Raw genomic sequence first — 18,716 nt, 5'->3', positions numbered from 1 at the left:
ATGGAATACGATGAATGCAGTCAACCGCGTCATTAAAGCTAGTTCTCTTCTTGTCATTATTGTCAAGAATACGTCCATGGGGACTTGTTTCTATCTATTAACATCAATCGTAAATTAACGTAAACGTGATGGCATGTGGTCGTGTGCGTAGGGCTTGTTTAAAAAATCAGTTGAAGTGTTTTTGGATGGCTGACTGTGCCTGGTTCCTTGACGTCTGAGAGTTTCTACGACTTCTGTCCTGTCCCACAACGAAACACGTGCCACATGTCTAACCCTTGGCAAGTGAACCCGTGTGGATCCGTGTTAGAATTGGTCTAAGAGGCAACTAACGGGATCGGGTGGTCAGGATCGCTAACTTACGTAACAGTCATAATATTGCAGATCCTTGCTCAAGCTGTTGATCAATGAATTTTCTCGATTATTTGGAGATTCCCTCCGTATACAAGTAGATGGAATATTGTTGTGTGCGGCGTCAAACAACAAGCCAACCCCCATGGCTAGTGAGTTTCTTCAAAGTTTCCTCGGTTGGCCCAGCAGTAACTGGGTATGCAGTGGGATAAGTCACATGATGCCTCAGGCCCCTGAGTATGCACTAGTGCATTATGTCCATTATATTGAGACAGCGCATTCGATTTCCTTCGCCCCGAACACTATTTCATTTGAAACATGTCAGCTTCATGTGAAAACTGAAGTGATCTAAATGGTTATTTTTGAAGCGGTGTAATGCTCATCATCAGCCTTCTCTATGGTATGTGTTCAATAGAAAACAGTCGTGAAACACCAACTGCCAAATTCACGTTTGGGGATGTATAACTTCAAAATCCCCCTTATCGGGATCCCTCCCCGAGTTAATAGGAGAGTAGTTGTCACGATAAACGGGGTTCCGCTCTGGTGAGAGTATCGCTTGACATGGCAATTTGGTCCGTCATCCAATTATTAATTGTGTGTCAGTATACCGGAAGTGGTGTTACCGGTAGTTGGCGGGTACAGTCGAGAACCGGATGATTCATTACAGCATTACTATTAATTCGCACTCAATAATTTATTTCCGCGACTTAGCTGCCGTGATAGCCACAACAGCCATTACGTTCGAGAAGTCAGCCGCCAACACACGCCAGTACACGCACTTAACGACAGGTGTGACGGAAACACTTAAATACGCATCTGCATAGACAACACGTGTCATAACATATCTTCCATACGTAAATAGATCTTCTTGATCGGGCTAAAGATATAACGCGTCATTTATCTAAGATGTTCCTGTGGTTTCTTTAAGCCTGAAGAAACTCTGTAAAGGAAATACGTTGAGTTTGTTTTCTTTCAAATGGTAATGGTAAATGGAAAGTGATGACCTCACACTTCAGATTAACAGAATGCCTCCATTTGTTACACATGGTAAACATGGCGATGTTATCATGGTTAGTCGGCAAACATTGCCATTCATCATCAAAAGTGAGTGAGGTAGATCAGTTTTATTCCGCACCCAGCTGTATTAACAGCAGCAACACCAGCACCATGCATGCTCGATATCTCCAGGGTATACGTTCCGATAAGGCTCCACTATACCCACAATGCGTCTACGGCTCGGTCCGAAATTTTTATTACCTCCCTTTACTGGCTCGCATCTTCTCAATCAGCCAATCAGCTAAGCCGCCGTTACAACTGAACTTGCCAGTGTCAATAAAGATAGCAGTTGTAACTGCGAAGGTTATATATATATAAGAACTCCTTCTGCCTCTTTCAGAAAAACTCTGCATGGTTTGTTTTGCCAAGTTTAATCGGTTAGATAATTTAAAAAGCGAAAGTGTGTTGTGATTGGCTCGCTCAACTTCTCGGCGTATACACCTGATTGGATAAAAAGTCGGCCAAGGGAGGTAATAAATTTATCGGGCTTAGCCGTAGATGCGTCCAGGGTATAGTGAAGACTTATCGGAACGTATACCCTGGAGATATCGAGGATGCACCGGCATCAGCATCAGCGACACCAAAACCGCCAAGCCAAGACACTCACGCATATCGTACCTGCATCATCGATCCAAACATGATCGACCCAAACTGCCAAACTTCAGGGTTAGTTTCATTGGCCTTAACTACAAAACGAACTAGAGTTCCGGGGATTTACGTGAAATTAGAATAAACTTCCTATAGTAATTAGCGATGCTACACCTGGAGCAACTGCTGAAATCGAATGACCTATGGATGTCGTAGTTCACGTCATGTTGTATTTCTCCTATCCGTATCTCTAACGTTAACAGTTGATTCGGTCCTGTAAGTAGGAATTAGTTGGATTTAGTTCAAGAGACAACATAATTAATTTGTTTCGCAAGACTTGAATCGGATCTTTTTTTATAGATATTATTCAGCGTGACGAAGCGAGACTAATCAGACGTCCTGCACCACGAAGCAGGGATATGCTCTGCCATGACCCATTTCTTACAGAGTGCAACCAGGTGACAGCATGTTGATTGTAGCAGCTGCTATATTTGTCCTGGATACCCGAAAATGAAGCATGACAACAGCAGTGGTCATTGGCCAGAGACCGTCCATCCATTGTTATCAGAGGGGTGAGGCCTGAACTTTGTATGATCCTCTGTCATCAGATGTGAAGTCTCAACTGTACATCATCCTTTGTCATCAGGGGTGAAACCTGATCTGTGTGCCTTCCTCTGTCAACAGGGGTGAAGCCTGAACTGTGTGCCATCCTCTGTATCATCCTCTGTCACCAGGGGTGAAACCTGAACTTTGTGCCATCCTCTGTGATCAGGGGTGAGGCCTGAACTTTGTATCATCCTCTCTCATCACAGATGAAGCCTGAATTGTGTGCCATCCTCTGTAATCAGGGGTGAAACCTGAACTGTGTGCCATCCTCTGTAATCAGGGGTGAAGCCTGAAGTGTGCATCATCCTCAGTCATCAGAGATGAGACCTGAACTGTGTACCATCCTCTGTCATCAGAGGTGAAGCCTGAACTGTGTATCATCCCTTGTCAGGAGGGATGAAGCCTGAACTGTGCATCATCCTCTGACATCTGGGGTGAAACCTGAACTGTGTGCCATCCTCGGTCATCAGGGGTGCAGCCTGAACTGTGTATCATCCTCTGTCATCAGAGATGAAGCCTGAACTGTATATCATCCTCTGTCATCAGGGGTGAAGCCTGAACTGTGTATCATCCTCTGTAATCCAGGGTGAAGCCTGAACTGTGTATCATCCTCTGACATCTGGGGTGAAACCTGAACTGTGTATCATCCTCAGTCATCAGGGGTGAAACCTGAACTGTGCATCATCCTCTGTCATCGGGGGTGAAGCCTGAACTGTATATCATCCTCTGTCATCAGGGGTGAAGCCTGAACTGTGTATCATCCTCTGTAATCCAGGGTGAAGCCTGAACTGTGTATCATCCTCTGACATCTGGGGTGAAACCTGAACTGTGTATCATCCTCGGTCATCAGGGGTGAAACCTGAACTGTGCATCATCCTCTGTCATCGGGGGTGAAGCCTGAACTGTATATCATCCTCTGTCATCAGGGGTGAAGCCTGAACTGTGTATCATCCTATGTAATCCAGGTTGAAGCCTGAACTTTGTATCATCCTCTGACATCTGGGGTGAAACCTGAACTGTGTATCATCCTCTGTCATCAGGGGTGAAGCCTGAACTGTGTATCATCCTCTGTAATCCAGGGTGAAGCCTGAACTGTGTATCATCCCTTGTCATCAGGGGTGAAGCCTGAACTGTGTATCATCCTCTGTACTCCAGGGTGAAGCCTGAACTTAATTTGTGTTATCCTCTGTCATCAGAGGTTGAAGTCTGAACGGTGTATCATCCTCGGTCATCTGGGGTGAAACCTGAACTGTGTATCATCTTCTGTCATCAGAGGTGAAGCCTGAACTGTGTATCATCCTCTGTCATCAGAGGTGAAGCCTGAACTGTGTATCATCCTCTGTAATCCAGGGTGAAGCCTGAACTGTGTATCATCCCTTGTCATCAGGGGTGAAGCCTGAACTGTGTATCATCCTCTGTAATCCAGGGTGAAGCCTGAACTTTGTGTTATCCTCTGTCATCAGGATTGAAGTCTGAACGGTGTATCATCCTCTGTGATCAGGGGCAAAACCTGAACGGTATAGTATCCACTATAATCTGGGGAGAAGTCCAAACGGTGCGTCATCCTCTTTCATCAGAGCACTTACTTTGTACATGATGCTCCATACAAGTCATCACCACCACCAGCACAACTTGCCAGTCCAGACCAAAACTTGCCTGCCCACAAAAATATACTAATTTACTTCGTATGATTAAAGCAAAACGTGTATAAAAATTGAAAAAAAATAATACCAATGCAAGAAAAGAATAATCTGTTTATTTCAGATTTCTGTTTAATGTTTGAATTCATATTATCAGATCACTTCATCATGTGTTATTATCCTGAAATATGATGACGAAAGTTTACGTTACTCGATCGGGGACTCCGCACCGAATGCAACCGAGCTCTCTGATTGGTCCACATTACGATCACAACACAACGCACATGCCAAGGTTGAAAATGTCACCACGTTAAATTTTCAAGGTACTTATCGATGTCCTATACTTGGAAATATATTCTTTAAACGCTGAACAGACGCTTGTATGTGAATTGATGAGAAAAGGTCTAAATGTAGTTGTTTTAGGACAGACTGGCACTGGAAAATCTCTTCTCATAAGGGAAACTTCCGTCTTACAGAAATGCGATACTGGTCAATAAGCGGCCAAAACGGCGTAATAAGGCAAAATAAAAGGTTTTCATGAAGGAGAGCCATAGTTGTTGAGCAGAAGGGAATACTTACGTCGCGGATTATATCCATGTTTATCCATGGCAAGCGAGAAATTTGTGAGAATCGAAGTTTATCGAAGTATCCAACATGGCGGGTGAATTACCTTGTTCTTATAGGGGCATAACCTATGCATTGATCGCCTGTGGTTCGCACTGAGAGAGTGACTATTGTTTTACGCCTCTTCTACCACTATTCCATCAACGTGACGGCGAACGACACCAGATATGGGCTGCACACACTGTATCCATGTGGGAAATCATGACAAGAGCATGACAAGAGGACGCTTTTCCTATTTGGCTACCCAACCTGTGCGCACTGAAGAGTCATGGCCAGTGTCAACCAGTCGACTCGAATCTCGATTGATGCTTATTATTGTTAGTGGTTTTACATCACCAGAGTACTAATGAGCGTCACCACACTGGCGAAGGGACAATTGCAAGATCACTTTTGGATGTCCTCGTGTTTCACAAACCGTGATGTAACGGCTACGTTGTTGGAACCGGCGGTAGACCAGCTCAATCATCAACTCAGTATAGAGGCAAGAGGCAGCAGACCATCTGCCGCGTGTCTGTCAGACCCTGAAACAAATGTACCCAATCCGGCCCATACAAAAAATCTAGAATATGGCAAGTCTTTTAGGAAATGAAGTCTCTGCGTACCTATTTATTGTATTTACTATTTTATTTATTTTATTTAAAATATGTTCATTTCATTTTATTTAAAATACGTTCATTTCAGAGACTAGCTGTTTATAGTCTAACCTGTTATCTTTACACACACATTTAGCCAGCTATTGGAATTTCAATCATTAACCACAATTTTGAAAGACATTGTATTTTTCTTTTGTTTCAATTCGAATATATTTGAATAAAAAAGAATGTCATCTGCAGTTTAATCGATGTAAACCGGTTATAACGGTTTTGTCACTGGTGACCACATGATTAATTCCGGTTGAAACTGGTTGCTGGGCGTGTTCACGTAGACCATTTAAGAACGTTCGTGTATGTCGTATGTCTCCGACAAGTTTAACAGTTTAGATGCATTGTCGTTTTCCTCGCTGTGCGTGCGCTGCGACTTCCTTTCATGTGTAGATGGGTATTTTTGTCCCAGTTAATTTTGGCGATTCTATTTTTAGCCAGCATCCCTATTTCGATTTCCATTTATGAGTCTCTGCGTAGGGAAGGATGTGAATGCTACAGCTTACATTTACTGTCTCGTAGCAAACTTTGTAATAAATTATGAACATGAATAATAATATAGATAATTAGGATAAAGCGTTTAAATGAAAGATAAAAATACCCTCTATTCCCACTTGTTCCGAATGCCTGACATCAGGTTATCTCTCTATATGGACGCCAGCTTTGAGCAAAAAACATTCAAGGCTACCTGCACCATTCTACATCATTATGTAGGAAGACTTTGTTCCTGTGGTACTTGTAGCTACTCAAAATTCTCTGGGTCATCCACATGTGAGTAATGGTCCACACGTTCCTACACGCGACTGCAAATTATGACAATGTTTTCAGCTGTTTGTAGGGCTGTCTTGGTGTTAGAGTGAGCGTGTGACCGTGTACCACTTGTGGGAAACTCGGTCACCCCGGCGTACTACACGCGAGGATCAGCTGATCGGCAGAAGCACGTAGTAAAGCTGCAGATATACCGGCCACATCTGTACCACAGCACTGCCGGCTGATCACCGCCGATTCACACATGCGCCTCTTCAAATAAATATAATCTTTTAGGCTATTACTTTGCAGATGGGGCATATTTTGGTACCATAAAGCGAGGTTGTTTGTCAAACTAGGATCAAATACCGCAGTACGCAACATGTCATGAAACAGTCCATAACATGATACAGTCAGCGTCACGCATTCTTTGGGTAATATATCCGTATCATATGGGTGAGGGACATTTCAACTAGTTTTCATCCACCCCATTCAGTTTGAGATTCGAACCCACGCCTTCATGCCGAGCAATGAACGCATCACTGTGATTGCACATTATTTCGTGTCCTACCTACTACCAGTCCACATCGTCAGACATGTATCTCATGACACATCCTACATGTGTTCTTTTTTCCTTGCCTCTCTCGGTTATCTGTCACATTGCTTGTCTGCAAGCCCTTCCATATCTGTGATCTCGTAGATCTGAAGTGGAGATTATTGAAATTGGATTATGATCTTTCCTTTACAGATTTCATAATGAAAAATGAACAACCATTTCACTGATTCGCACCTCTTTCAATCATGCCGTGATTAGAGTGTGTGTGTGTTGCAGGGCCCACAATGCAGACATTTTACACATGCATCTCCAGGATGGTTATGTCAGCAATGCTGTTGTCTCGTACAGACCCCAGGCCCAGAGCATCTACTTCATGAATGGGCCCCTTCCACCCACCCATATTTCCTGTTCAGCTTCAACAACACCTTCCTTCTGTTAGAGGCTCGGCTTTGGTGCAAGTTTTCTTTAATTTGGATTACAAACAATGATTTATATCTAAGCAGTCAGTGTTGCTGCAGGTTTTCATTGGATTACCTCCCTTTTGTGGCGTCGGGATACTGACTCTATGTTTAAATCGCTGATTTCCCCATGATTTAACTTGTGATCTTTAATCCACGTTCCTAATGTTCATATTCAACCCTATACGCCACGGATTTAATGGGACCTTTTCTCATTTAACGCCCGCACTAGCTGTAGCACGGGAACAACCAGCACATCACACCCACTGTTTACTGTTCAATACCCTGCTGTGTTCCTTGGCGTACATAACCTTTCATGTTCTTTTATTGCCATCTTATACGATATGTCAATACATTCCATTTTTCATATTATTATTCAAAATTAAACAAACAAACAATTACCTTTTTATGACATTCATTACTTTTAAGGGGAACATGTGACTGCCATTGTTCGATCTAAATTTCAACTTTCGAAAACAATAGTTGCCGTATTTATTGTTTTCAGTGACATCCCCTCGTGATGACGTACATAGGTAAACAACAGGTTTACAGTTGCACCGTTGTCAGACAAACAAACCTGTCTGGCAGCTGTATCCGAACCCACGAAGAGATTAAAGTAAAATGCATGTGTTGCTATCAGTGCATGGTTGTATGCATTATATAGTGGTAAAAGCAATCGCTCGTCACGAAGAAGACCCTAGTTCGATACCCAACATTGACTAAAACTTCCGTAAAACCTTATGTATGAGATCTGACTGTTCTACTCTCTCTCTCTCTCTCTCTCTCTCTCTCTCTCTCTCTCTCTCTCTCTGTGTGTGTGTGTGTGTGTGTGTGTGTGTGTGTGTGTGTGTGACGATGAATGGTAAATGATTGTAAGAAGTCGTGCTTTAGGAAATATTAGTAGAAAAGTCCACTGCAACCACGCCGCCGATACACATCACGTGATGAGGAAATAGTTAAAATATGCTTCGGTTGGGTCTACATAATTTTTATAGGAAATATCAAGATTTGACTTTGACTCCACGTTAATCAGGAGTCATATTTACAAAGCAAGTGACATGATTGTGCGATTTTCTTGACATTAATGTTGATCACAATCAGGTCTAGAGCGACATGTAGAACAAGGAACGTATTTGTCCTCAACGCAGAACTTGCCCTGTTTCACCTGCTACGTACGTCGTCAGGGCGAGGTAGTGAGGACTGTATATACTTGCAGAGCTCACGTACCGACAGAGGCAATCTCCCCACCCCACCCCACCCGCTGTAACAGCGATAAACAGCGACACTCTACCAGCCTTTAATCCCTCCTTATGGACTGCAAGTATTTATGCTCAATGTTAATCCCCATTATTGATCCCTGTATTGATCCCCGTAACACCCGGATTAACGAATCGAAAGTTTAAAAGGCCTGAGGCTACGGTATATGACGTCCCCTTGTTTGTTAATGCGGTGCGTTGTAGTGCGTGGTTAAGGGTGTCCCGACTGGTGCAGTCCAATAAACCTTCCAGGGATACCATTCTAGTACACTTTCTACCAGCTTCTCGCTTTAATGTAAATAATTAAAGAAAAGAATCTTTTAAAGGATTAGCTCCTTTCCATCCTTGCTTATAAAATTGTAACCGTCCCACTAGCACCATAGCGTCACAGTCACAAAAGGGTAACTAAGTAATTATTTGGTAAAATACTGAAAAGTAAGAATAGTCATTGTGTTCTCCTGTCTATGTACGCTGTTGAACAAACATCACAAAAAAACATAATGCTACCTATTGCGACATACTAAGCCAGTATGCATTTCTCGACGTGAACCAGGACGAGTCGTCATCTGTGTTTCCCTGTTGAGTAATTCCTTCCAGTGAGACTTTCATCAATAATCAGATCGGGCCGTTGTTTGGTCAGTGTTACATTACATCCCATACACTCACTGATAAAAGGTCCAATAATAAATATCAATGAAATTAATAGTTCTGAAAGATTTATGTAAGAAAGATTGTCTGGTGTGAGTCAAATCTCCTGGGCGACGAGAATATGATTAACTGGTTTCTTGCTGTATGTTCCACAAGAGAATATGCAAATATGAGTAATTCCTATCATATTCCACACCCATGTACACGTTTGTGCAGGTCGATATTATAACGTATGCCATGAAAATGAATATGTGAAAATGATATAGGTCACTCTTATCATGGGTCTGCGATGCTATCGGACATATGGAGCCCAGAATTAGAAGTCGGTGTAGAACATAAAGATAGAGCATGGTCGTCGGTGTAGAATATACAAGTAGAACATGGTCGTCGGTGTAGAATATACAAGTAGAACATGGTCTTCGGTGTAGAATATACAAGTAGAGCATGGTCGTCGGTGTAGAATATACAAGTAGGACATGGTCGTCGGTGTAGAATTTGCAAGTAGAACATGCTGATCGGTGTAGAATATGCAGGTAGAACATGGTCGTCGGTGTAGAATATGCAGGTAGAACATGGTCGTATGTGTAGAATATGCAGGTAGAACATGGTCGTCGGTGTAGAATATACAAGTAGAACATGGTCGTCGGTGTAGAATATGCAGGTAGAACATGGTCGTCGGTGTAGAATATACAGGTAGAACATGGTCGTCAGTGTAGAATATACAAGTAGAACATGGTCGTCGGTGTAGAATATACAGGTAGAACATGGTCGTCGGTGTAGAATATGCAAGTAGAACATGGTCGTCGGTGTAGAAGATACAAGTAGAACATGGTCATCGGCGTAGAATATGCAGGTAGAACATGGTCGTATGTGTAGAATATGCAGGTAGAACATGGTCGTATGTGTAGAATATAAAGATAAAACGTGGTGTAGAATGTGCAGACACTGTCAGGTAGTAATTGCGTTGGGTTGACTGGGACTACCAGTTTTTTGTTTTGATTTCGGTTTAATTTATTGAAATATGCAGGGTGGTAACAAAGAGCAAATCAATCTGTACACTTCATGTTGGCCGTACCATTCCAGCTCACGCTGGTCTATCTCTGTCAGACTTCAGCCTCTCGGGCTGTCAAGGCTTTGTTTACAGCCTGCAACGGCCGTGATGTCCCCCATCCGGAGACATTGCTAGGGTGAATCCGAGGTCACCTCGATGTCATAAACCACAGCCGTAACTGTCACCATCAGTGACACTTTCATACCCAGGTAGGAAGTCCTGTCAATATATTATACACTGGGATCTGTTTACAGTTGAACGCCTCTTACCCCTCGTCGATACCGTCTGTACCAGGTAACCTCTGTCTCTCAAACTATTAACCTTTCAGTTTATCACTTGCGTTTGTCTATATCCGATGTTTAGAAAGTGAATGAGCGAATGAATGGGCGAGTGAGTGAGTGTGATTAAAGTAAATGAACATTGTGGATACGCTTACCCATGTCCCACGTAGTGAGTGAGTGAGTGAGTGAGTGTGATTAAAGTAAATGAACATTGTGGATACGCTTACCCATGTCCCACGTAGTGAGTGAGTGAGTGAGTGAGTGTGATTTAAGTAAATGAACATTGTGGGTGAGTTAACCCATGTCCCAAGTAGTGAGTGAGTGAGTGTTCCCACGTGGTGAGTGAGTGAGTGTGATTTAAGTATATGAACATTGTGGGTGAGTTTACCCATGTCCCACGTGGTGAATGAGTGAGTGAGTTAGAGTATCCCACGAATTACTTGGAACGTTAAATGCCGTGACAAATCCCGCTCAGACTTAAGCAGATAATGAGCTTGACATACGTCTTGAAACCGTTCAACATTATACGACTACGAGCATGCAATGTTAATGATCTAATGGTGATATTCGCGGTAATGTCACACCGCCATCCTTAACGATGTCAAGGGTGTGACGTCATACTCTGATAAATATAGTTTTGCCCATAAAAGTGTCGTAGCATGTATGTATGTATGTATGTATGTATGTATGTATGTATGTATGTATGTATGTATGTATGTATGTATGTATGTATGTATGTATGTATGTATGTATGTATGTATGTATGCATGCATGCATCGCTAGGCCATAAGGCATGTTTCAAGATTAATCGAAGACTATGGTGTGTCTACTCTCAGTACCCCCTCTCTGACCCGTGAAGGTCCCGGGGTAGAATAGGCCTTCAGCAACCCATGCTTGCCATAAAAGGCGACTCAGCTTGTCGTAAGAGGCGACTAACGGGATCGGGTGGTCAGGCTCGCTGACTTGGTTGACGCATGTCATCGGTTCCCAATTGCGCAGATCGATGCTCATGTTGTTGATCACTGGATTGTCTGGTCCAGACTCGATTATTTACAGACCGCCGCCATATATCTGTAATATTGCTGAGTGCGGCGTAAAACTAAACTCACTCACTCACTCACCCCCTCTCTATCCACTCTCAGTACCCTTGAATATCCACACTCAGTACCCCTGCATATCCACTCTCAGGACCCTTATATATCCGCTCTCAGTACCCTTATATATCCACTGTCAGTACCCACTATATCCACTGTCAGTACCCCTGTATATCCACTCTTAGTACCCTTGTATATCCACTTTCAGTACCAACTATATCCGCTCCCAGTACCTATGCCGCTCTCACCCTGTATATCCATTCTCAATGTCCCTGTACATCCGCTCTCACTGCCATTGTATATCCACTCTTAGTACCCTTGTGTATCCACTCTCATTACCCATGTATATCCACTCACATCCTGTATATCCGCTCTCAGTATCCTTGAATGTCCTCTCTCAGTACCTGTGTAGATCCACTTTCAGCACTCACTCCACTCTCAATACCCATGTATATCTCGGTACCCCAGTATATCCACTCTCAGTACCCAAAGTATATCCACGGTATGACAGAAACATTGTTGTGCCTGTATTATCATGCACCATGCATATAGTGGAGATCAATCTCCCTTATTGTGAAAAATAATCCCACCGACTGATCGGTTGCTGTTTTCTCTAAAACTGTACGCCAAGGACAGCTTTTAAATTGCAGGCAGACAGAAATCCTAACTCACTCCAATCCTTACAATTACGGTTTCCAGTCAGGTGCAGTCGTCTCTAAAACTGGAGAGAGTGATCTCTACTGAAGACCTCATGCTCCGGACTATATGTACACTGGTCGTAGGTAGATAACCACAAGTTGTCTTCACAGATGCTGTGGTTGCTAAGGATGGAGAGGGGAGGTCGGCCTTGGACTCCACGTGAGGCATGCATGTATACTGGAATCAATGGCGTTATAAAGCGGGTTCACCTCACCTGGCACTGTATGACTAAATATTTGTTTTTTGATAATCGATGACAGGCGAGCGGTAAAAACATACATGATAGTAATTGTGCTGAAGTTCGAAATCACTCGAGTGATTCAAAAATTGAATCCTTTCCACAGGACGTATTTAGTAGTCAGGTGTGTAACCTTTCTTCATCGTCACGGTGTGTGGTGAGACGCACCTAGGCTAACTCTGTCTGATGTGACGAGACGAGTTTAGTGCTGTCTGCGGGGGACGAGACGAGTTCTGCTCTGTCTCGAGTGTCATGACTACATATAAACATCTCAACTAAGCAACCATTCCACAGTCACTCTCTGCAGTAACAGGGATCGACTATAGGGTGTCCGAAGTAACGGGTATTCAGACTGTCGGGTTTCTGGAGTAACGGATGTTCAGAGAATCGAGGTTTCTATAGTAACGGGTATTCACAGTTTCGGGTTTCTGGACAAACGCCATATCAATCGGTTTCCGGAGTAATGGGTATTCAGACTATCGGGTTTCTGGACTAGCGGGTATGCTGAATAGTCAATGTTTCTAGAGTAACAAGTATTCTAAAAATTGAGGTTTCTGGAGTAACGGGTATTGACTATCAGGTTTCCGGAATAACGGGTTTTCTGACAATCAAGGTTACTGGAGTAACGGGTATTCAAACTATCAGGTTTCCTGAGTAACGGGTATGCTGACATATTAAAGGTTTCTGGAGTAACGGATCTTCTGATTATCGGGTTTCTGTATTGACGGGTGTTCTGACAATCGAGGTTTCTGGAATAACGGATATTACCTATCAGGTTTCATGTGTAACAGCTATTAATACTATCGGATTTCTGAGGTAAAGTGTATTCTGACAATCGAGGTCTCAGGAGTAGCAGGTAATCAGACAATCGAGATTTCTGAACCAACGGGTATTCAGATTATCGGATTTCTGGAGTAACGGGTTCGCTGACAATCAAGATTTCTGAATTAACGGGTATTCTGACTGTCGGGTTTTATGGGGTAATACGTTTGCAGACAATCAGGGTTCCTAACGGCTATTCTGAGGGTATGGACTGTGAGGGTTTCTGCAGTGACGTGTATCGACTGTGAGGGTTTTGCCATAACGGGTACTGACTGTGGGGATTCATGGAATGACAGGTATCGACTGTGAGGGATTCCTGGAATGACGTGAATCGGCTGTAGGGGTTCCTGGAATGACAGGTATCGACTGTGGGGGTTTGGTTCAAAACTATTCTGTGCAGTTTTGATAGTTCCAATGTTCTAATGTTATATTTTTGTAACTTATAACCGCAGTTAAGAGCATGATAGTATCAGTTCATATTCCTAAATACTCTGACACTTGTTATAAAGCTATAACATCATGGTGGGATTCCGCAACAATCAGTGACCTGCAACTGCACGAGTCTGATGGTCTCAGTAACGTCAGCCAGTAATTTGTATATGTGGGCGTTTCCAGGAAAGCGTGTCTATTTCTGAATACAGATGAATTAATTGTAACGGATTAATAGGGTAAATTCATTGAGAAAGTATCTTCTAAGTAAGATCCAAGGGCCTAAGTAAGTAGACCCTGGCCTAAAAGTACTGAAGCATTTCGTACCGACGATGACGATGACGAAGACGGCCATGACATCAACAAGTCCACGTAGCTCACCAATCTCAAACTGAAGTTTAACGGAATTGCTGTCTTGGTGACAGAGTGTATTTTTTTTAATCTGTCACAAATGTCGGATTCAGTGAGAAGACCTACGAGTATTTCGTCAGTTCTGGCCATAGGTAAGACTTCCCTATGCCTATGCCTCGCTTAGAATAAAAGAAACCCGTTGTCACGGTTACTAACAGTGGGGCTATATTTATCACGCCATTTAATACGTTTCTTTTATAGCCAGGATGGATGTTTTCTCCGCTTACAGACATAATGGTCATTCATGTCGGAATAACTAAATCTGGAGAAAAGGGATCTGTTGCTTTAGCAACCGTGCAAACAATATTGTCATACTGATAACGGTGTGTGAAAGCTCAGTATGAATTTAAGGATGTCCTGTCCTAATGGAAGACATATGAACATTGAGAGGTACAAGGTTAGGGACGATGCGTGGAAGGGGGGGAGGGGGGTTAGTATTGGTGGATGACAGTGAGTGAGAGGGATGATAAAGACGAGTAGTGAGTGAGTGAGTTTAGTTTTACGCCGCACTCAGCAATATTCCAGCTATTCGGCAGCAGTCTGTAAATAATCGAATCTGGACCAACAATTCATTGATCAACAGCATGAACATCGATCTAAGCATTTTGGAGCAGATGACATGTGTAATCCCAATCAGCGAACCTGACCACCTGATCCCGTTGGTCGCCTCTTACGACAAATATAGGATACTGAAGGTCAGTTCTAACCTGGATCTTCACAGGTCAGACAAGTAGGGGTTGAATGGTAGTGAGTGGGACGGTTGAAACAGAGATGTAGGGTTGATATAGACAAGGAGGGGCTAGAATGTCAATGAGTGTGTGGGTTGATATACATGTGTACAGGCTTGGTGACATGCACAAGTAGTGTCACTTCAAGTGTTTAGTTCAACTTTATCGTAAAATTTTCATTGCATATTTCATGCCATTCTCTTCCTTATACGTGGGAAGGCAGGACTGGAATAACTACTGTCGGAAGAGAATGATTTCACATATGACCTGAATTGTGACCAACATCTTTACGAGGTGAAGATGCGCAAATAAAATGTTAAGAGCTGAACGTGTTTCCGATGACTGGTGAACATGTGGGTGTATAGAGGAGTAAGCTTGACAGAGTCATCTCCCTTTGACAAGAAAATAGTCTCCAATCTCAAAAACGTTTCTCCAGCTTTGAGAGTATGCTGAGAGAGAGAGAGAGAGAGAGAGAGAGAGAGAGAGAGAGAGAACCTCATCTCAACCGTGTGTCTTTTGAAATCAAATATATCACCACGAGTTGGTATAAGAGAGAACATTCCGAGGCTTGCTGATCTATTACTGCTTTACAACTAATTTATTGTATAACGTTCGACCCGTGAAGGTCCGGGGTAGAACAGGCCTTCAGCAACCCATGCTTGCCATACAAGGCGACTGTGCTTGTCGTAAAAGGCGATTAACCGGATCGGGTGGTCAGGCTTGCTGACTTGGTTGACACATGTGATCGGTTCCCAATTGCGCAGATCGATGTTCATGCTGTTGATCACTGCATTGTCTGGGCAAAACTAGATTATTTCCAGACCGCCGCCATATAGTTGAAATATTGCTGTGTGCGGCGTAAAACTAAACTCACTCACTGTAAAATATACATTTGTAATATGAATATATTTTCATTATCTGAGGTCGAAAGGTGAGTGAGGGGGTGAGTTAATAATTAACGTCACATCGGCAATATCTCGTCCATATCGTGACGAGAGGTCGAAAGGTGAGAGAGAGTGAGTTGATAATTAACGTCACATCGGCAATATCTCGTCCATATCGTGACGAGAGGTCGAAAGGTGCAATACTTTGTTAGACAATGCTGTATAAAACAAAGTGTTGAGGGGAGTATTTTACCACACAAAGGCTTTACATGAACCAGGTTTAGAAATATCAGACAACTATCGATGTACAACACAGTTACAGCAGACACCTAATGACGTACATTACCGCTACAACAGACGCCTAGTGATGTACAACACAGCTACATCGGCCACCTAACGATGTACAACACAGCTACAACAGACACCTAATGATCTACATCACACCTACAACAGATCTAGACATCTGATAATGTTCATCACAGCTACAGCAGACACCTAATGATGTAAAAGACAGCTACAACAGACACCTAATGATGTACATCACAGCTACAACAGACATAATGATGTTCTTCACAGCTACAACAGACACCTAATGATGTAAAACACAGTTACAACAGACACCTAATGACGTACATCACAGCTACAACAGACATAATGATGTTCTTCACAGCTACAAAAGACACCTAATCATGTTCTTCACAGCTACAAAAGACACCTAATGGTGTACAGCACATCTAGCTACAATTGCTGAATATATACAATCACATATACCGGTATTTAAATCCTAATATGTGTACAGAGGCTTAAGTGTTTAGAGTCTTTGCATCACATAGATGTGAAAAGGCTGGTAATACCTCCTGAAATAAACAAGGGTACACCACTAATCTTATTTGACAGATGTGGCATTAAGGAAAATAGACGATTAGATTCGTTTTGGTAATGTCACGTGTGAGTGCAATGTATGAAATAGTTTTTTCAGGATCACTAATATACCGGGCTAGGAAGTTTTTAAAGTTACTAGCCCGCGTGAAAATTTACTAGCCAAATTAAACAAAGATACAAAACTTTCAAAAGTAGTTACTTATATCATTCCTTTCATAAAGTTCAAAGTGAAACATTAACGTTACAAATTGTTAGGACCAGATGATTCCGTACACATTTCAGGTTTATAACTATTCAAACAGTGACAGTCCAGTTAAGCTTTCGGTCAGTCATTCAGGACACTTGGTCACTTGGGTTAAAAATCCCATCGCCCGACGCCCGGGACAAGTCAGTTTTCATTTCGGGCAATTAGATAATGGTATCTTACTTGTCCGTGGGCTTGTCCGTGCGTGGGTGGGGGTCTGGGTGGTCTGGGTGGTCTGGGGCGGCATATGCAGAGCTTTGGCGACACAGCTGGTACTTTTCGATGCAAACTTAACGGCCCAGCCTTACATTGATCAAGTTTTGCGTCCTGTTGTGGTGCCATTCTTACAGCAGCATCGGAGTGTCATGTTTCAGCAAGATACCGCCAGGCCCCATAGAGCCAGGATTGTACAGGACTTTCTCCAGCATAATAACGTGGACTGCCATGGCCAGTTCGATCCCCAGACCTCTCGCCGATTGAACACTTGTGGGATCACCTAGACAGACAAATTCGTTCACATAACCCACCACCTGCAAACCGTCAAGACTTGGTAAATGCATGAATAGCGGAGTGGCAGGTCATTGAAAACAACGTTATTCGGCGATTGATTAACTCTGTTAGACGTCGTGTTCAAGCATGCATCGATGCATGTGGAGGACATACCCGTTACTGACATTGAACTATGTCTGATAATGACTCCTCTGATCTGGTCTGATTTGATCTGATCATTTCAACAAGCCCCAATAAGTCTCTCAACAACCTGCAAACTTACAGATCTCACCTTCTTCATTTAAAGCTCTGTACATTTCTAATATCAACCTCAAATGCTGTAACTTTTATGAATATCCTTTGAAAAACGAGTGGTTGAATTACACAACTTTTGACATTTCTTCTTGCTATATTTTCCCAGAGACATATTTATATCGGTATAGTTTCTTTGGCCCGTGAGTTTATTTTTACTAGCCCGGGAAAGTTTTACCTAGCATTGTGCTCCCGGGCTAGTGGTAATTTCGTACCTTGTGTGAGTGTGTAGTTATGTGAAAGTGTGATTGTGAATGTGCGAGTGTATGATTGTGTGTATTTGTGTGCATGTGTGTGACCTTTATATCAGTTTTATCATGTCAACTGTTGTGGGAGGACAGTCGGAAATGGCGCAGACCCTGGGATCTGAAACCAGATTACAATACCCAGGGGAACAGGCATAGTGCTGGAGACAACTGGACAATAAGCATTGATCAGTTACATAATTGATGCCTTCAAAATCGCCGATGCATTCACCTTCATATGGAGGTCTACGAGTGAGTGAGTTTAGTTTTACGCCGCACTCAGCAATATTTCAGCTATATGGCTGCGGTCGGGAAATAATCGTCTGGACCAGACAATCCAGTGATCAACAACATGAGCATCGATCTGCGCAAATGGGAACCGATGACATGTCAGCGAGCCTGACCACCCGATTCCCGTTAGTTGCCTCTTACGACAAGCATGGCTTGCTGAAGGTCTATTCTACCCCTGGATCTTCACGGGTCAAGAAGGTCTACGATATATATGAATTATCTGTCTGATTCACCTTTGAGACCAACATTATATATATATATATATATATATATATATATATATATATATATATATATGTGTGTGTGTGTGTGTGTGTGTGTGTGTGTGTAATATGTATAATGTTGGTCTCAAAGGTGATAATTCATGCGTATATGTTCCTTCAATGCCAGTCAGCAATATTCACTCTGTGAAGGTGTAATTACAGGTAGATCATTTCATGCTATTCAT

The sequence above is a fragment of the Haliotis asinina genome, chromosome 9 (genome assembly GCF_037392515.1).
Source record: "Haliotis asinina isolate JCU_RB_2024 chromosome 9, JCU_Hal_asi_v2, whole genome shotgun sequence".
NCBI lineage: Eukaryota > Metazoa > Mollusca > Gastropoda > Lepetellida > Haliotidae > Haliotis > Haliotis asinina.
The sequence above is the reverse complement of the archived record's forward strand: the minus strand, read 5'-3'. Positions refer to the sequence as shown.